Source organism: Ovis canadensis, chromosome 25, assembly GCF_042477335.2.
Source record: "Ovis canadensis isolate MfBH-ARS-UI-01 breed Bighorn chromosome 25, ARS-UI_OviCan_v2, whole genome shotgun sequence".
NCBI lineage: Eukaryota > Metazoa > Chordata > Mammalia > Artiodactyla > Bovidae > Ovis > Ovis canadensis.
The window spans coordinates 10,856,767-10,877,880 of NC_091269.1; positions in this window are offsets into that span (position 1 = coordinate 10,856,767).

The window sequence follows — 21,114 nt, forward strand, 5'->3', positions numbered from 1 at the left end:
GCGAGAGGAACTCCAGGGTCATGCCACCATTCCAAGAGTCCCCCAGATGTGTCAGTCCATTCCAGAGGAACCTGTTTTCCCTGCGCTGCCTTGACGTTCAAGCCGAGGATCGACTCCCACCACGTGTGCACGTGGGACAGCCCTGTGGGAAAGCCTCGTGGGAAAGCCTCGTGGGAAAGACTCGATGGAAAACCATAGATCCTTTGATCCACGCGGCGGACTGCGTGACACTGCTGCTACCGCTCTGGAGGAAAGCACAAGTGCATGCCCGCATTCGAGACGAGGACTGACTCCCCTGGGGAAACTCCAGAAGTACCCCCAAGATCCATGTCAGCAATGGAGAGGAATCCTCAGGTTCCGGCCCCGACTTCTCACAAGGTCTTAGGCCCCGGCATCGACGGGAGAGGAATCCCGAGACGCCCCCGAGGAACTCGCATGGGGACTGGCCTTTCCTGAGGCCACCAGAGCGGGTCCCTGAGGTCCCCGTCGTAAGTCGAGAGCACCTGCCGCAACTCGAGAAAATCCAGGATGTTTTGCCCTCCAGGCGAGATGAAGCCCATTTCCGCTGAGGCTTCTCGAGGCCAATCACGTCTAACCACTGGAAATTCCAAAGGGTCCTTCACACCCTTGCTGCAACTCAAGAAGTTCCCCGACATACCCGTCTCCACTCGAGAGGAAGCACGTGGTGTCCCGCACACATCCAGGGGAGCCCCGTTTCCGCCTCCTAGCTCGAGATGAACGATCCTTTCCCTGTTTCGTAGGGAAAGAATTTTCTGCGTTCCCGTCGCATCTCAAGAGGAGGCGCTCTCCACAGGAAAGGCGAGAGGAACTCCAGGGTCATGCCACCATTACAAGAGTCCCACAGATGTTTCAGTCCATTCCAGAGGAAACTGTTTTCCCTGCACTGCCTTGACGTTCAAGCCGAGGATCGACTCCCACCACGTGTGCACGTGGGACAGCCCTGTGGGAAAGCCTCGTGGGAAAGCCTCGTGGGAAAGACTCGAGGGAAAACCATAGATCCTTTGATCCACGCGGCGGACTGCGTGACACTGCTGCTACCGCTCTGGAGGAAAGCGCAAGTGCATGCCCGCATTCGAGACGAGGACTGACTCCCCTGGGGAGACTCCAGAAATACCCCAAGATCCATGTCAGCACTGGAGAGGAATCCTCAGGTTCCGGCCCCGACTCCACACAAGGTCTTAGGCCCCGGCATCGACGGGAGAGGAATCCGGAGACGCCCACGAGGAACTCGCATGGGGACTGGCCTTTCCTGAGGCCACCAGAGCGGGTCCCTGAGGTCCCCGTCGTAAGTCGAGAGCACCTGCCGCAACTCGAGAAAATCCAGGAGGTTTTGCCCTCCAGGCGAGATGAGGCCCATTTCCGCTGAGGCTTCTCGAGGCCAATCACATCTAACCACTGGAACTTCCAAAGGGTCCTTCACACCCTTGCTGCAACTCAAGAAGTTCCCCGACATACCCGTCTCCACTCGAGAGGAAGCACGTGGGGTCCCGCACACATCCAGGGGAGCCCCGTTTCCGCCTCCTAGCTCGAGATGAGGGATCCTTTCCTTGTTTTGTAGGGAAAGAATTCCCGGCGTTCCCGTCGCATCTCAAGAGGAGGCGCTTTCCACAGGAAAGGCGAGAGGAACTCCAGGGTCGAGACACCATTCCAAGAGTCCCCCAGATGTGTCACTCCATTCCAGAGGAACCTGTTTTCCCTGCACTGCCTTGACGTTCAAGCCGAGGATCGACTCCCACCACGTGTGCACTTGGGACAGCCCTGTGGGAAAGCCTCGTGGGAAAGCCTCGTGGGAAAGACTCAAGGGAAAACCATAGATACTTTGATCCGCGCGGCGGACTGCGTGACACTGCTGCTACCGCTCTGGAGGAAAGCGCAAGTGCATGCCCGCATTCGAAACGAGGACTGACTCCCCTGGAGAGACTCCAGAAGTACCCCAAGATCCATGTCAGCACTGGAGAGGAATCCTCAGGTTCCGGCCCCGACTCCACACAAGGTCTTAGGCCCCGGCATCGACGGGAGAGGAATCCCGAGAGGCCCCCGAGGAACTCGCATGGGGACTGGCCTTTCCTGAGGCCACCAGAGCGGGTCCCTGAGGTCCCCGTCGTAAGTCGAGAGCACCTGCCGCAACTCGAGATAATCCAGGAGGTTTTGCCCTCCAGGCGAGATGAGGTCCATTTCCGCTGAGGCTTCTCGAGGCCAATCACATCTAACCACTGGAACTTCCAAAGGGTCCTTCACACCCTTGCTGCAACTCAAGAAGTTCCCCGACATACCCGTCTCCACTCGAGAGGAAGCACGTGGTGTCCCGCACACATCCAGGGGAGCCCCGTTTCCGCCTCCTAGCTCGAGATGAGGGATCCTTTCCCTGTTTCGTAGGGAAAGAGTTCCCGGCGTTCCCGTCGCATCTCAAGAGGAGGCGATCTCCACAGGAAAGGCGAGAGGAACTCCAGGGTCGTGCCACCATTCCAAGAGTCCCCCAGATGTGTCAGCCCATTCCAGAGGAACCTGTTTTCCCTGCACTGCCTTGACGTTCAAGCCGAGGATCGACTCCCACCACGTGTGCACGTGGGACAGCCCTGTGGGAAAGCCTCGTGGGAAAGCCTCGTGGGAAAGACTCGAGGGAAAACCATAGATCCTTTGATCCACGCGGCGGACTGCGTGACACTGCTGCTACTGCTCTGGAGGAAAGCGCAAGTGCATGCCCGCATTCGAGACGAGGACTGACTCCCCTGGGGAGACTCCAGAATTACCCCAAGATCCATGTCAGCACTTGAGAGGAATCCTCAGTTTCCGGCCCCGACTCCACACAAGGTCTTAGGCCCCGGCATCGACGGGAGAGGAATCCCGATAGGCCTCCGAGGAACTCGCATGGGGACTGGCCTTTCCTGAGGCCACCAGAGCGGGTCCCTGAGGTCCCCGTCGTAAGTCTAGAGCACCTTCCGCAACTCGAGAAAATCCAGGAGGTTTTGACCTCCAGGCGAGATGAGGCCCATTTCCGCTGAGGCTTCTCGAGGCCAATCACATCTAACCACTGGAACTTCCAAAGGGTCCTTCACACCCTTGCTGCAACTCAAGAAGTTCCCCGAAATACCCGTCTCCACTCGAGAGGAAGCACGTGGGGTCCCGCACACATCAAGGGGAGCCCCGTTTCCGCCTCCTAGCTCGAGATGAGGGATACTTTCCCTGTTTCGTAGGGAAAGAATTCCCGGCGTTCCCGTCGCATCTCAAGAGGAAGCGCTCTCCACAGGAAAGGCGAGAGGAACTCCAGGGTCGAGACACCATTCCAAGAGTCCCCCAGATGTGTCAGTCCATTCCAGAGGAACCTGTTTTCCCTGCACTGCCTTGACGTTCAAGCCGAGGATCGACTCCCACCACGTGTGCACGTGGGACAACCCTGTGGGAAAGCCTCGGGGGAAAGCCTCGTGGGAAAGACTCGAGGGAAAACCATAGATCCTTTGATCCACGCGGCAGACTGCGAGACACTGCTGCTACCGCTCTGGAAGAAAGTGCAAGTGCATGCCCGCATTCGAAACGAGGACTGACTCCCCTGGGGAGACTGCAGATGTACCCCAAGATCCATGTCAGCACTGGAGAGGAATCCTCAGGTTCCGGCCCCGACTCCACACAAGGTCTTAGGCCCCGGCATCGACGGGAGAGGAATCCCGAGAGGCCCCCGAGGAACTCGCATGGGGACTGGCCTTTCCTGAGTAAACCAGAGCGGGTCCCTGAGGTCCCCGTCGTAAGTCGAGAGCACCTGCCGCAACTCGAGAAAATCCAGGAGGTTTTGCCCTCCAGGCGAGATGAGGCCCATTTCCGCTGAGGCTTCTCGACGCTAATCACGTCTAACCACTGGAACTTCCAAAGGGTCCTTCACACCCTTGCTGCAACTCAAGAAGTTCCCCGACATACCCGTCTCCACTCGAGAGGAAGCACGTGGGTCCCGCACACATCCAGGGGACCCCGTTTCCGCCTCCTAGCTCGAGATGAGGGATCCTTTCCCTGTTTCGTAGGGAAAGAATTCCCGGCGTTCTCGTCGCATCTCAAGAGGAGGCGCTCTCCACAGGAAAGGCGAGAGGAACTCCAGGGTCGTGCCACCATTCCAAGAGTCCCCCAGATGTGTCAGTCCATTCCAGAGGAACCTGTTTTCCCTGCACTGCCTTGACGTTCAAGCCGAAGATCGACCCCCACCACGTGTGCACGTGGGACAGCCCTGTGGGAAAGCCTCGTGGGAAAGCCTCGTGGGAAAGACTCGAGGGAAAACCATAGATCCTTTGATCCACGCGGCTGAATGCGTGACACTGCTGCTACCGCTCTGGAGGAAAGCGCAAGTGCATGCCCGCATTCGAGACGAGGACTGACTCCCCTGGGGAGACTCCAGAAGTACCCCAAGATCCATGTCAGCACTGGAGAGGAATCCTCAGGTTCCGGCCCCGACTCCACACAAGGTCTTAGGCCCCGGCATCGACGGGAGAGGAATCCCGAGAGGCCCCCGAGGAACTCGCATGGGGATTGGCCTTTCCTGAGGCCACCAGAGCGGGTCCCTGAGGTCCCCGTCGTACGTCGAGAGCACCTGCCGCAACTCGAGAAAATCCAGGAGGTTTTGCCCTCCAGGCGAGATGAGGCCCATTTCCACTGAGGCTTCTCGAGGCCAATCACATCTAACCACTGGAACTTCCAAAGGGTCCTTCACACCATTGCTGCAACTCAAGAAGTTCCCCGACATACCCGACTCCACTCGAGAGGAAGCACGTGGAGTCCCGCACACATCCAGGGGAGCCCCGTTTACGCCTCCTATCTCGAGATGAGGGATCCCTTCCCTGTTTCGTAGGGAAAGAATTCCCGGCGTTCCCGTCGCATCTCAAGAGGAGGCGCTGTCCACAGGAAAGGCGAGAGGAACTCCAGGGTCATGCCACCATTCCAAGAGTCCCCCAGATGTGTCAGTCCATTCCAGAGGAACCTGTTTTCCCTGCACTGCCTTGACGTTCAAGCCGAGGATCGACTCCCACCACGTGTGCACGTGGGACAGCCCTGTGGGAAAGCCTCGTGGGAAAGCCTCGTGGGAAAGACTCGAGGGAAAACCATAGATCCTTTGATCCACGCGGCGGACTGCGTGACACTGCTGCTACCGCTCTGGAGGAAAGCACAAGTGCATGCCCGCATTCGAGACGAGGACTGACTCCCCTGGGGAAACTCCAGAAGTACCCCCAAGATCCATGTCAGCAATGGAGAGGAATCCTCAGGTTCCGGCCCCGACTTCTCACAAGGTCTTAGGCCCCGGCATCGACGGGAGAGGAATCCCGAGACGCCCCCGAGGAACTCGCATGGGGACTGGCCTTTCCTGAGGCCACCAGAGCGGGTCCCTGAGGTCCCCGTCGTAAGTCGAGAGCACCTGCCGCAACTCGAGAAAATCCAGGATGTTTTGCCCTCCAGGCGAGATGAAGCCCATTTCCGCTGAGGCTTCTCGAGGCCAATCACGTCTAACCACTGGAAATTCCAAAGGGTCCTTCACACCCTTGCTGCAACTCAAGAAGTTCCCCGACATACCCGTCTCCACTCGAGAGGAAGCACGTGGTGTCCCGCACACATCCAGGGGAGCCCCGTTTCCGCCTCCTAGCTCGAGATGAACGATCCTTTCCCTGTTTCGTAGGGAAAGAATTCTCTGCGTTCCCGTCGCATCTCAAGAGGAGGCGCTCTCCACAGGAAAGGCGAGAGGAACTCCAGGGTCATGCCACCATTACAAGAGTCCCACAGATGTTTCAGTCCATTCCAGAGGAAACTGTTTTCCCTGCACTGCCTTGACGTTCAAGCCGAGGATCGACTCCCACCACGTGTGCACGTGGGACAGCCCTGTGGGAAAGCCTCGTGGGAAAGCCTCGTGGGAAAGACTCGAGGGAAAACCATAGATCCTTGGATCCATGCGGCGGACTGCGTGACACTGCTGCTACCGCTCTGGAGGAAAGCGCAAGTGCATGCTCGCATTCGAGACGAGGACTGACTCCCCTGGGGAGACTCCAGAAATACCCCAAGATCCATGTCAGCACTGGAGAGGAATCCTCAGGTTCCGGACCGGACTCCACACAAGGTCTTAGGCCCCGGCATCGACGGGAGAGGAATCCCGAGAGGCCCCCGAGGAACTCGCATGGGGATTGGCCTTTCCTGAGGCCACCAGAGCGGGTCCCTGAGGTCCCCGTCGTAAGTCGAGAGCACCTGCCGCAACTCGAGAAAATCCAGGAGGTTTTGCCCTCCAGGCGAGATGAGGCCCATTTCCGCTGAGGCTTCTCGAGGCCAATCACGTCTAACCACTGGAACTTCCAAAGGGTCCTTCACACCCTTGCTGCAACTCAAGAAGTTCCCCGACATACCCGTCTCCACTCGAGAGGAAGCACGTGGGTCCCGCACACATCCAGGGGAGCCCCGTTTCCGCCTCCTAGCTCGAGATGAGGGATCCTTTCCCTGTTTCGTAGGGAAAGAATTCCCGGCGTTCTCGTCGCATCTCAAGAGGAGGCGCTCTCCACAGGAAAGGCGAGAGGAACTCCAGGGTCGTGACACCATTCCAGGAGTCCCCCAGATGTGTCAGTCCATTCCAGAGGAACCTGTTTTCCCTGCACTGGCTTGACGTTCAAGCCGAGGATCGACTCCCACCACGTGTGCACGTGGGACAGCCCTGTGGGAAAGCCTCGTGGGAAAGCCTCGTGGAAAGACTCGAGGGAAAACCATAGATCCTTTGATCCACGCGGCGGACTGCGTGACACTGCTGCTACCGCTCTGGAGGAAAGCGCAAGTGCATGCCCGCATTCGAGACGAGGACTGACTCCCCTGGGGAGACTCCAGAAGTACCCCAAGATGCATGTCAGCACTGGAGAGGAATCCTCAGGTTCCGGCCCCGAATCCACACAAGGTCTTAGGCCCCGGCATCGACGGGAGAGGAATCCCGAGAGGCCCCCGAGGAACTCGCATGGGGACTGGCCTTTCCTGAGGCCACCAGAGCGGGTCCCTGAGGTCCCCGTCGTAAGTCGAGAGCACCTGCCGCAACTCGAGAAAATCCAGGAGGTTTTGCCCTCCAGGCGAGATGAGGCCCATTTCCGCTGAGGCTTCTCGACGCTAATCACGTCTAACCACTGGAACTTCCAAAGGGTCCTTCACACCCTTGCTGCAACTCAAGAAGTTCCCCGACATACCCGTCTCCACTCGAGAGGAAGCACGTGGGTCCCGCACACATCCAGGGGACCCCGTTTCCGCCTCCTAGCTCGAGATGAGGGATCCTTTCCCTGTTTCGTAGGGAAAGAATTCCCGGCGTTCTCGTCGCATCTCAAGAGGAGGCGCTCTCCACAGGAAAGGCGAGAGGAACTCCAGGGTCGTGCCACCATTCCAAGAGTCCCCCAGATGTGTCAGTCCATTCCAGAGGAACCTGTTTTCCCTGCACTGCCTTGACGTTCAAGCCGAAGATCGACTCCCACCACGTGTGCACGTGGGACAGCCCTGTGGGAAAGCCTCGTGGGAAAGCCTCGTGGGAAAGACTCGAGGGAAAACCATAGATCCTTTGATCCACGCGGCTGAATGCGTGACACTGCTGCTACCGCTCTGGAGGAAAGCGCAAGTGCATGCCCGCATTCGAGACGAGGACTGACTCCCCTGGGGAGACTCCAGAAGTACCCCAAGATCCATGTCAGCACTGGAGAGGAATCCTCAGGTTCCGGCCCCGACTCCACACAAGGTCTTAGGCCCCGGCATCGACGGGAGAGGAATCCCGAGAGGCCCCCGAGGAACTCGCATGGGGATTGGCCTTTCCTGAGGCCACCAGAGCGGGTCCCTGAGGTCCCCGTCGTACGTCGAGAGCACCTGCCGCAACTCGAGAAAATCCAGGAGGTTTTGCCCTCCAGGCGAGATGAGGCCCATTTCCGCTGAGGCTTCTCGAGGCCAATCACGTCTAACCACTGGAACTTCCAAAGGGTCCTTCACACCCTTGCTGCAACTCAAGAAGTTCCCCGACATACCCGTCTCCACTCGAGAGGAAGCACGTGGGTCCCGCACACATCCAGGGGAGCCCCGTTTCCGCCTCCTAGCTCGAGATGAGGGATCCTTTCCCTGTTTCGTAGGGAAAGAATTCCCGGCGTTCTCGTCGCATCTCAAGAGGAGGCGCTCTCCACAGGAAAGGCGAGAGGAACTCCAGGGTCGTGACACCATTCCAGGAGTCCCCCAGATGTGTCAGTCCATTCCAGAGGAACCTGTTTTCCCTGCACTGGCTTGACGTTCAAGCCGAGGATCGACTCCCACCACGTGTGCACGTGGGACAGCCCTGTGGGAAAGCCTCGTGGGAAAGCCTCGTGGAAAGACTCGAGGGAAAACCATAGATCCTTTGATCCACGCGGCGGACTGCGTGACACTGCTGCTACCGCTCTGGAGGAAAGCGCAAGTGCATGCCCGCATTCGAGACGAGGACTGACTCCCCTGGGGAGACTCCAGAAGTACCCCAAGATGCATGTCAGCACTGGAGAGGAATCCTCAGGTTCCGGCCCCGAATCCACACAAGGTCTTAGGCCCCGGCATCGACGGGAGAGGAATCCCGAGAGGCCCCCGAGGAACTCGCATGGGGACTGGCCTTTCCTGAGGCCACCAGAGCGGGTCCCTGAGGTCCCCGTCGTAAGTCGAGAGCACCTGCCGCAACTCGAGAAAATCCAGGAGGTTTTGCCCTCCAGGCGAGATGAGGCCCATTTCCGCTGAGGCTTCTCGACGCTAATCACGTCTAACCACTGGAACTTCCAAAGGGTCCTTCACACCCTTGCTGCAACTCAAGAAGTTCCCCGACATACCCGTCTCCACTCGAGAGGAAGCACGTGGGTCCCGCACACATCCAGGGGACCCCGTTTCCGCCTCCTAGCTCGAGATGAGGGATCCTTTCCCTGTTTCGTAGGGAAAGAATTCCCGGCGTTCTCGTCGCATCTCAAGAGGAGGCGCTCTCCACAGGAAAGGCGAGAGGAACTCCAGGGTCGTGCCACCATTCCAAGAGTCCCCCAGATGTGTCAGTCCATTCCAGAGGAACCTGTTTTCCCTGCACTGCCTTGACGTTCAAGCCGAAGATCGACTCCCACCACGTGTGCACGTGGGACAGCCCTGTGGGAAAGCCTCGTGGGAAAGCCTCGTGGGAAAGACTCGAGGGAAAACCATAGATCCTTTGATCCACGCGGCTGAATGCGTGACACTGCTGCTACCGCTCTGGAGGAAAGCGCAAGTGCATGCCCGCATTCGAGACGAGGACTGACTCCCCTGGGGAGACTCCAGAAGTACCCCAAGATCCATGTCAGCACTGGAGAGGAATCCTCAGGTTCCGGCCCCGACTCCACACAAGGTCTTAGGCCCCGGCATCGACGGGAGAGGAATCCCGAGAGGCCCCCGAGGAACTCGCATGGGGATTGGCCTTTCCTGAGGCCACCAGAGCGGGTCCCTGAGGTCCCCGTCGTACGTCGAGAGCAACTGCCGCAACTCGAGAAAATCCAGGAGGTTTTGCCCTCCAGGCGAGATGAGGCCCATTTCCACTGAGGCTTCTCGAGGCCAATCACATCTAACCACTGGAACTTCCAAAGGGTCCTTCACACCATTGCTGCAACTCAAGAAGTTCCCCGACATACCCGACTCCACTCGAGAGGAAGCACGTGGAGTCCCGCACACATCCAGGGGAGCCCCGTTTACGCCTCCTATCTCGAGATGAGGGATCCCTTCCCTGTTTCGTAGGGAAAGAATTCCCGGCGTTCCCGTCGCATCTCAAGAGGAGGCGCTGTCCACAGGAAAGGCGAGAGGAACTCCAGGGTCATGCCACCATTCCAAGAGTCCCCCAGATGTGTCAGTCCATTCCAGAGGAACCTGTTTTCCTTGCACTGCCTTGACGTTCAAGCCGAGGATCGACTCCCACCACGTGTGCACGTGGGACAGCCCTGTGGGAAAGCCTCGTGGGAAAGCCTCGTGGGAAAGACTCGAGGGAAAACCATAGATCCTTTGATCCACGCGGCGGACTGCGTGACACTGCTGCTACCGCTCTGGAGGAAAGCACAAGTGCATGCCCGCATTCGAGACGAGGACTGACTCCCCTGGGGAAACTCCAGAAGTACCCCCAAGATCCATGTCAGCAATGGAGAGGAATCCTCAGGTTCCGGCCCCGACTTCTCACAAGGTCTTAGGCCCCGGCATCGACGGGAGAGGAATCCCGAGACGCCCCCGAGGAACTCGCATGGGTACTGGCCTTTCCTGAGGCCACCAGAGCGGGTCCCTGAGGTCCCCGTCGTAAGTCGAGAGCACCTGCCGCAACTCGAGAAAATCCAGGATGTTTTGCCCTCCAGGCGAGATGAAGCCCATTTCCGCTGAGGCTTCTCGAGGCCAATCACGTCTAACCACTGGAAATTCCAAAGGGTCCTTCACACCCTTGCTGCAACTCAAGAAGTTCCCCGACATACCCGTCTCCACTCGAGAGGAAGCACGTGGTGTCCCGCACACATCCAGGGGAGCCCCGTTTCCGCCTCCTAGCTCGAGATGAACGATCCTTTCCCTGTTTCGTAGGGAAAGAATTCTCTGCGTTCCCGTCGCATCTCAAGAGGAGGCGCTCTCCACAGGAAAGGCGAGAGGAACTCCAGGGTTATGCCACCATTACAAGAGTCCCACAGATGTTTCAGTCCATTCCAGAGGAAACTGTTTTCCCTGCACTGCCTTGACGTTCAAGCCGAGGATCGACTCCCACCACGTGTGCACGTGGGACAGCCCTGTGGGAAAGCCTCGTGGGAAAGCCTCGTGGGAAAGACTCGAGGGAAAACCATAGATCCTTGGATCCATGCGGCGGACTGCGTGACACTGCTGCTACCGCTCTGGAGGAAAGCGCAAGTGCATGCTCGCATTCGAGACGAGGACTGACTCCCCTGGGGAGACTCCAGAAGTACCCCAAGATCCATGTCAGCACTGGAGAGGAATCCTCAGGTTCCGGACCGGACTCCACACAAGGTCTTAGGCCCCGGCATCGACGGGAGAGGAATCCCGAGAGGCCCCCGAGGAACTCGCATGGGGATTGGCCTTTCCTGAGGCCACCAGAGCGGGTCCCTGAGGTCCCCGTCGTAAGTCGAGAGCACCTGCCGCAACTCGAGAAAATCCAGGAGGTTTTGCCCTCCAGGCGAGATGAGGCCCATTTCCGCTGAGGCTTCTCGAGGCCAATCACGTCTAACCACTGGAACTTCCAAAGGGTCCTTCACACCCTTGCTGCAAATCAAGAAGTTCCCCGACATACCCGTCTCCACTCGAGAGGAAGCACGTGGGTCCCGCACACATCCAGGGGAGCCCCGTTTCCGCCTCCTAGCTCGAGATGAGGGATCCTTTCCCTGTTTCGTAGGGAAAGAATTCCCGGCGTTCTCGTCGCATCTCAAGAGGAGGCGCTCTCCACAGGAAAGGCGAGAGGAACTCCAGGGTCGTGACACCATTCCAGGAGTCCCCCAGATGTGTCAGTCCATTCCAGAGGAACCTGTTTTCCCTGCACTGGCTTGACGTTCAAGCCGAGGATCGACTCCCACCACGTGTGCACGTGGGACAGCCCTGTGGGAAAGCCTCGTGGGAAAGCCTCGTGGAAAGACTCGAGGGAAAACCATAGATCCTTTGATCCACGCGGCGGACTGCGTGACACTGCTGCTACCGCTCTGGAGGAAAGCGCAAGTGCATGCCCGCATTCGAGACGAGGACTGACTCCCCTGGGGAGACTCCAGAAGTACCCCAAGATCCATGTCAGCACTGGAGAGGAATCCTCAGGTTCCGGCCCCGAATCCACACAAGGTCTTAGGCCCCGGCATCGACGGGAGAGGAATCCCGAGAGGCCCCCGAGGAACTCGCATGGGGACTGGCCTTTCCTGAGGCCACCAGAGCGGGTCCCTGAGGTCCCCGTCGTAAGTCGAGAGCACCTGCCGCAACTCGAGAAAATCCAGGAGGTTTTGCCCTCCAGGCGAGATGAGGCCCATTTCCGCTGAGGCTTCTCGAGGCCAATCACATCTAACCACTGGAACTTCCAAAGGGTGCTTCACACCCTTGCTGCAACTCAAGAAGTTCCCCGACATACCCGTCTCCACTCGAGAGGAAGCACGTGGTGTCCCGCACACATCCAGGGGAGCCCCGTTTCCGCCTCCTAGCTCGAGATGAGGGATCCTTTCCCTGTTTCGTAGGGAAAGAATTCCCGGCGTTCCCGTCGCATCTCAAGAGGAGGCGATCTCCACAGGAAAGGCGAGAGGAACTCCAGGGTCGTGCCACCATTCCAAGAGTCCCCCAGATGTGTCAGTCCATTCCAGAGGAACCTGTTTTCCCTGCACTGCCTTGACGTTCAAGCCGAGGATCGACTCCCACCACGTGTGCACGTGGGACAGCCCTGTGGGAAAGCCTCGTGGGAAAGCCTCGTGGGAAAGACTCGAGGGAAAACCATAGATCCTTTGATCCACGCGGCGGACTGCGTGACACTGCTGCTACCGCTCTGGAGGAAAGCGCAAGTGCATGCCCGCATTCGAGACGAGGACTGACTCCCCTGGGGAGACTCCAGAAATACCCCAAGATCCATGTCAGCACTGGAGAGGAATCCTCAGGTTCCGGCCCCGACTCCACACAAGGTCTTAGGCCCCGGCATCGACGGGAGAGGAATCCGGAGACGCCCACGAGGAACTCGCATGGGGACTGGCCTTTCCTGAGGCCACCAGAGCGGGTCCCTGAGGTCCCCGTCGTAAGTCGAGAGCACCTGCCACAACTCGAGAAAATCCAGGAGGTTTTGCCCTCCAGGCGAGATGAGGCCCATTTCCGCTGAGGCTTCTCGAGGCCAATCACATCTAACCACTGGAACTTCCAAAGGGTCCTTCACACCCTTGCTGCAGCTCAAGAAGTTCCCCGACATACCCGTCTCCACTCGAGAGGAAGCACGTGGGGTCCCGCACACATCCAGGGGAGCCCCGTTTCCGCCTCCTAGCTCGAGATGAGGGATCCTTTCCTTGTTTTGTAGGGAAAGAATTCCCGGCGTTCCCGTCGCATCTCAAGAGGAGGCGCTTTCCACAGGAAAGGCGAGAGGAACTCCAGGGTCGAGACACCATTCCAAGAGTCCCCCAGATGTGTCACTCCATTCCAGAGGAACCTGTTTTCCCTGCACTGCCTTGACGTTCAAGCCGAGGATCGACTCCCACCACGTGTGCACTTGGGACAGCCCTGTGGGAAAGCCTCGTGGGAAAGCCTCGTGGGAAAGACTCAAGGGAAAACCATAGATACTTTGATCCGCGCGGCGGACTGCGTGACACTGCTGCTACCGCTCTGGAGGAAAGCGCAAGTGCATGTCCGCATTCGAGACGAGGACTGACTCCCCTGGAGAGACTCCAGAAGTACCCCAAGATCCATGTCAGCACTGGAGAGGAATCCTCAGGTTCCGGCCCCGACTCCACACAAGGTCTTAGGCCCCGGCATCGACGGGAGAGGAATCCCGAGAGGCCCCCGAGGAACTCGCATGGGGACTGGCCTTTCCTGAGGCCACCAGAGCGGGTCCCTGAGGTCCCCGTCGTAAGTCGAGAGCACCTGCCGCAACTCGAGATAATCCAGGAGGTTTTGCCCTCCAGGCGAGATGAGGTCCATTTCCGCTGAGGCTTCTCGAGGCCAATCACATCTAACCACTGGAACTTCCAAAGGGTCCTTCACACCCTTGCTGCAACTCAAGAAGTTCCCCGACATACCCGTCTCCACTCGAGAGGAAGCACGTGGTGTCCCGCACACATCCAGGGGAGCCCCGTTTCCGCCTCCTAGCTCGAGATGAGGGATCCTTTCCCTGTTTCGTAGGGAAAGAGTTCCCGGCGTTCCCGTCGCATCTCAAGAGGAGGCGATCTCCACAGGAAAGGCGAGAGGAACTCCAGGGTCGTGCCTCCATTCCAAGAGTCCCCCAGATGTGTCAGCCCATTCCAGAGGAACCTGTTTTCCCTGCACTGCCTTGACGTTCAAGCCGAGGATCGACTCCCACCACGTGTGCACGTGGGACAGCCCTGTGGGAAAGCCTCGTGGGAAAGCCTCGTGGGAAAGACTCGAGGGAAAACCATAGATCCTTTGATCCACGCGGCGGACTGCGTGACACTGCTGCTACTGCTCTGGAGGAAAGCGCAAGTGCATGCCCGCATTCGAGACGAGGACTGACTCCCCTGGGGAGACTCCAGAATTACCCCAAGATCCATGTCAGCACTTGAGAGGAATCCTCAGTTTCCGGCCCCGACTCCACACAAGGTCTTAGGCCCCGGCATCAACGGGAGAGGAATCCCGATAGGCCTCCGAGGAACTCGCATGGGGACTGGCCTTTCCTGAGGCCACCAGAGCGGGTCCCTGAGGTCCCCGTCGTAAGTCTAGAGCACCTTCCGCAACTCGAGAAAATCCAGGAGGTTTTGACCTCCAGGCGAGATGAGGCCCATTTCCGCTGAGGCTTCTCGAGGCCAATCACATCTAACCACTGGAACTTCCAAAGGGTCCTTCACACCCTTGCTGCAACTCAAGAAGTTCCCCGACATACCCGTCTCCACTCGAGAGGAAGCACGTGGGGTCCCGCACACATCCAGGGGAGCCCCGTTTCCGCCTCCTAGCTCGAGATGAGGGATACTTTCCCTGTTTCGTAGGGAAAGGATTCCCGGCGTTCCCGTCGCATCTCAAGAGGAAGCGCTCTCCACAGGAAAGGCGAGAGGAACTCCAGGGTCGAGACACCATTCCAAGAGTCCCCCAGATGTGTCAGTCCATTCCAGAGGAACCTGTTTTCCCTGCACTGCCTTGACGTTCAAGCCGAGGATCGACTCCCACCACGTGTGCACGTGGGACAACCCTGTGGGAAAGCCTCGGGGGAAAGCCTCGTGGGAAAGACTCGAGGGAAAACCATAGATCCTTTGATCCACGCGGCAGACTGCGTGACACTGCTGCTACCGCTCTGGAAGAAAGTGCAAGTGCATGCCCGCATTCGAAACGAGGACTGACTCCCCTGGGGAGACTGCAGATGTACCCCAAGATCCATGTCAGCACTGGAGAGGAATCCTCAGGTTCCGGCCCCGACTCCACACAAGGTCTTAGGCCCCGGCATCGACGGGAGAGGAATCCCGAGAGGCCCCCGAAGAACTCGCATGGGGACTGGCCTTTCCTGAGTAAACCAGAGCGGGTCCCTGAGGTCCCCGTCGTAAGTCGAGAGCACCTGCCGCAACTCGAGAAAATCCAGGAGGTTTTGCCCTCCAGGCGAGATGAGGCCCATTTCCGCTGAGGCTTCTCGACGCTAATCACGTCTAACCACTGGAACTTCCAAAGGGTCCTTCACACCCTTGCTGCAACTCAAGAAGTTCCCCGACATACCCGTCTCCACTCGAGAGGAAGCACGTGGGTCCCGCACACATCCAGGGGAGCCCCGTTTCCGCCTCCTAGCTCGAGATGAGGGATCCTTTCCCTGTTTCGTAGGGAAAGAATTCCCGGTGTTCCTGTCGCATGTCAAGAGGAGGCGCTCTCCACAGGAAAGGCGAGAGGAACTCCAGGGTCGTGCCACCATTCCAAGAGTCCCCCAGATGTGTCAGTCCATTCCAGAGGAACCTGTTTTCCCTGCACTGCCTTGACGTTCAAGCCGAGGATCGACTCCCACCACGTGTGCACGTGGGACAGCCCTGTGGGAAAGCCTCGTGGGAAAGCCTCGTGGGAAAGACTCGAGGGAAAACCATAGATCCTTTGATCCACGCGGCGGACTGCGTGACACTGCTGCTACCGCTCTGGAGGAAAGCGCAAGTGCATGCCCGCATTCGAGACGAGGACTGACTCCCCTGGGGAGACTCCAGAAGTACCCCAAGATCCATGTCAGCACTGGAGAGGAATCCTCAGGTTCCGGCCCCGACTCCACACAAGGTCTTAGGCCCCGGCATCGACGGGAGAGGAATCCCGAGAGGCCCCCGAGGAACTCGCATGGGGACTGGCCTTTCCTGAGGCCACCAGAGCGGTTCCCTGAGGTCCCCGTCGAAAGTCGAGAGCACCTTCCGCAACTCGAGAAAATCCAGGAGGTTTTGCCCTCCAGGCGAGATGAGGCCCATTTCCTCTGAGGCTTCTCGAGGCCAATCACATCTAACCACTGGAACTTCCAAAGGGTCCTTCACACCATTGCTGCAACTCAAGAAGTTCCCCGACATACCCGTCTCCACTCGAGAGGAAGCACGTGGGGTCCCGCACACATCCAGGGGAGCCCCGTTTCCGCCTCCTAACTCGAGATGAGGGATCCTTTCCCTGTTTCGTAGGGAAAGAATTCCCGGCGTTCCCGTCGCATCTCAAGAGGAGGCGCTCTCCACAGGAAAGGCGAGAGGAACTCCAGGGCCGTGCCACCATTCCAAGAGTCCCCCAGATGTGTCAGTCCATTCCAGAGGAACCTGTTTTCCCTGCACTGCCTTGACGTTCAAGCCGAGGATCGACTCCCACCACGTGTGCACGTGGGACAGCCCTGTGGGAAAGCCTCGTGGGAAAGCCTCGTGGGAAAGACTCGAGGGAAAACCATAGATCCTTTGATCCGCGCGGCGGACTGCGTGACACTGCTGCTACCGCTCTGGAGGAAAGCGCAAGTGGATGCCCGCATTCGAGACGAGGACTGACTTCCCTGGGGAGACTCCAGAAGTACCCCAAGATCCATGTCAGCACTGGAGAGGAATCCTCAGGTTCCGGCCCCGACTCCACACAAGGTCTTAGGCCCCGGCATCGACGGGAGAGGAATCCCGAGAGGCCCCCGAGGAACTCGCATGGGGACTGGCCTTTCCTGAGGCCACCAGAGCGGGTCCCTGAGGTCCCCGTCGTAAGTCGAGAGCACCTGCCGCAACTCGAGAAAATCCAGGCGGTTTTGCCCTCCAGGCGAGATGAGGTCCATTTCCGCTGAGGCTTCTCGAGGCCAATCACATCTAACCACTGGAACTTCCAAAGGGTCCTTCACACCCTTGCTGCAACTCAAGAAGTTCCCCGACATACCCGTCTCCACTCGAGAGGAAGCACCTGGTGTCCCGCACACATCCAGGGGAGCCCCGTTTCCGCCTCCTAGCTCGAGATGAGGGATCCTTTCCCTGTTTCGTAGGGAAAGAGTTCCCGGCGTTCCCGTCGCATCTCAAGAGGAGGCGATCTCCACAGGAAAGGCGAGAGGAACTCCAGGGTCGTGCCACCATTCCAAGAGTCCCCCAGATGTGTCAGCCCATTCCAGAGGAACCTGTTTTCCCTGCACTGCCTTGACGTTCAAGCCGAGGATCGACTCCCACCACGTGTGCACGTGGGACAGCCCTGTGGGAAAGCCTCGTGGGAAAGCCTCGTGGGAAAGACACGAGGGAAAACCATAGATCCTTTGATCCACGCGGCGGACTGCGTGACACTGCTGCTACCGCTCTGGAGGAAAGCGCAAGTGCATGCCCGCATTCGAGACGAGGACTGACTCCCCTGGGGAGACTCCAGAAGTACCCCAAGATCCATGTCAGCACTGGAGAGGAATCCTCAGGTTCCAGCCCCGACTCCACACAAGGTCTTAGGCCCCGCCATCGACGGGAGAGGAATCCCGAGTGTCCCCCGAGGAACTCGCATGGGGACTGGCCTTTCCTGAGGCCACCAGAGCGGGTCCCTGAGGTCCCCGTCGTAAGTCGAGAGCACCTGCCGCAACTCGAGAAAATCCAGGAGGTTTTGCCCTCCAGGCGAGATGAGGCCCATTTCTGCTGAGGCTTCTCGAGGCCAATCACATCTATCCACTGGAACTTTCAAAGGGTCCTTCACACCCTTGCTGCAACTCAAGAAGTTCCCCGACATACCCGTCTCCACTCGAGAGGAAGCATGTGGGGTCCCGCACACATCCAGGGGAGCCCCGTTTCTGCCTCCTAGCTCGAGATGAGGGATCCTTTCCCTGTTTCGTAGGGAAAGAATTCCCGGCGTTCCCGTCGCATCTCAAGAGGAGGCGCTCTCCACAGGAAAGGCGAGAGGAACTCCAGGGTCATGCCACCATTCCAAGAGTCCCCCAGATGTGTCAGTCCATTCCAGAGGAACCTGTTTTCCCTGCACTGCCTTGACGTTCAAGCCGAGGATCGACTCCCACCACGTGTGCACGTGGGACAGCCCTGTGGGAAAGCCTCGTGGGAAAGCCTCGTGGGAAAGACTCGAGGGAAAACCATAGATCCTTTGATCCACGCGGCGGACTGCGTCACACTGCTGCTACCGCTCTGGAGGAAAGCGCAAGTGCATGCCCGCATTCGAGACGAGGACTGACTTCCTTGGGGAGACTCCAGAAGTACCCCAAGATCCATGTCAGCACTGGAGAGGAATCCTCATGTTCCGGCCCCGACTCCACACAAGGTCTTAGGCCCCGGCATCGACGGGAGAGGAATCCCGAGAGGCCCCCGAGGAACTCGCATGGGGACTGGCCTTTCCTGAGGCCACCAGAGCGGGTCCCTGAGGTCCCCGTCGTAAGTCGAGAGCACCTGCCGCAACTCGAGAAAATCCAGGCGGTTTTGCCCTCCAGGCGAGATGAGGCCCATTTCCGCTGAGGCTTCTCGACGCTAATCACGTCTAACCACTGGAACTTCCAAAGGGTCCTTCACACCCTTGCTGCAACTCAAGAAGTTCCCCGACATACCCGTCTCCACTCGAGAGGAAGCACGTGGTGTCCCGCACACATCCAGGGGAGCCCCGTTTCCGCCTCCTAGCTCGAGATGAGGGATCCTTTCCCTGTTTCGTAGGGAAAGAGTTCCCGGCGTTCCCGTCGCATCTCAAGAGGAGGCGATCTCCACAGGAAAGGCGAGAGGAACTCCAGGGTCGTGCCTCCATTCCAAGAGTCCCCCAGATGTGTCAGCCCATTCCAGAGGAACCTGTTTTCCCTGCACTGCCTTGACGTTCAAGCCGAGGATCGACTCCCACCACGTGTGCACGTGGGACAGCCCTGTGGGAAAGCCTCGTGGGAAAGCCTCGTGGGAAAGACTCGAGGGAAAACCATAGATCCTTTGATCCACGCGGCGGACTGCGTGACACTGCTGCTACTGCTCTGGAGGAAAGCGCAAGTGCATGCCCGCATTCGAGACGAGGACTGACTCCCCTGGGGAGACTCCAGAATTACCCCAAGATCCATGTCAGCACTTGAGAGGAATCCTCAGTTTCCGGCCCCGACTCCACACAAGGTCTTAGGCCCCGGCATCAACGGGAGAGGAATCCCGATAGGCCTCCGAGGAACTCGCATGGGGACTGGCCTTTCCTGAGGCCACCAGAGCGGGTCCCTGAGGTCCCCGTCGTAAGTCTAGAGCACCTTCCGCAACTCGAGAAAATCCAGGAGGTTTTGACCTCCAGGCGAGATGAGGCCCATTTCCGCTGAGGCTTCTCGAGGCCAATCACATCTAACCACTGGAACTTCCAAAGGGTCCTTCACACCCTTGCTGCAACTCAAGAAGTTCCCCGACATACCCGTCTCCACTCGAGAGGAAGCACGTGGGGTCCCGCACACATCCAGGGGAGCCCCGTTTCCGCCTCCTAGCTCGAGATGAGGGATACTTTCCCTGTTTCGTAGGGAAAGGATTCCCGGCGTTCCCGTCGCATCTCAAGAGGAAGCGCTCTCCACAGGAAAGGCGAGAGGAACTCCAGGGTCGAGACACCATTCCAAGAGTCCCCCAGATGTGTCAGTCCATTCCAGAGGAACCTGTTTTCCCTGCACTGCCTTGACGTTCAAGCCGAGGATCGACTCCCACCACGTGTGCACGTGGGACAACCCTGTGGGAAAGCCTCGGGGGAAAGCCTCGTGGGAAAGACTCGAGGGAAAACCATAGATCCTTTGATCCACGCGGCAGACTGCGTGACACTGCTGCTACCGCTCTGGAAGAAAGTGCAAGTGCATGCCCGCATTCGAAACGAGGACTGACTCCCCTGGGGAGACTGCAGATGTACCCCAAGATCCATGTCAGCACTGGAGAGGAATCCTCAGGTTCCGGCCCCGACTCCACACAAGGTCTTAGGCCCCGGCATCGACGGGAGAGGAATCCCGAGAGGCCCCCGAAGAACTCGCATGGGGACTGGCCTTTCCTGAGTAAACCAGAGCGGGTCCCTGAGGTCCCCGTCGTAAGTCGAGAGCACCTGCCGCAACTCGAGAAAATCCAGGAGGTTTTGCCCTCCAGGCGAGATGAGGCCCATTTCCGCTGAGGCTTCTCGACGCTAATCACGTCTAACCACTGGAACTTCCAAAGGGTCCTTCACACCCTTGCTGCAACTCAAGAAGTTCCCCGACATACCCGTCTCCACTCGAGAGGAAGCACGTGGGTCCCGCACACATCCAGGGGAGCCCCGTTTCCGCCTCCTAGCTCGAGATGAGGGATCCTTTCCCTGTTTCGTAGGGAAAGAATTCCCGGTGTTCCCGTCGCATGTCAAGAGGAGGCGATCTCCACAGGAAAGGCGAGAGGAACTCCAGGGTCGTGCCACCATTCCAAGAGTCCCCCAGATGTGTCAGTCCATTCCAGAGGAACCTGTTTTCCCTGCACTGCCTTGACGTTCAAGCCGAGGATCGACTCCCACCACGTGTGCACGTGGGACAGCCCTGTGGGAAAGCCTCGTGGGAAAGCCTCGTGGGAAAGACTCGAGGGAAAACCATAGATCCTTTGATCCACGCGGCGGACTGCGTGACACTGCTGCTACCGCTCTGGAGGAAAGCGCAAGTGCATGCCCGCATTCGAGACGAGGACTGACTCCCCTGGGGAGACTCCAGAAGTACCCCAAGATCCATGTCAGCACTGGAGAGGAATCCTCAGGTTCCGGCCCCGACTCCACACAAGGTCTTAGGCCCCGGCATCGACGGGAGAGGAATCCCGAGAGGCCCCCGAGGAACTCGCATGGGGACTGGCCTTTCCTGAGGCCACCAGAGCGGTTCCCTGAGGTCCCCGTCGAAAGTCGAGAGCACCTTCCGCAACTCGAGAAAATCCAGGAGGTTTTGCCCTCCAGGCGAGATGAGGCCCATTTCCTCTGAGGCTTCTCGAGGCCAATCACATCTAACCACTGGAACTTCCAAAGGGTCCTTCACACCATTGCTGCAACTCAAGAAGTTCCCCGACATACCCGTCTCCACTCGAGAGG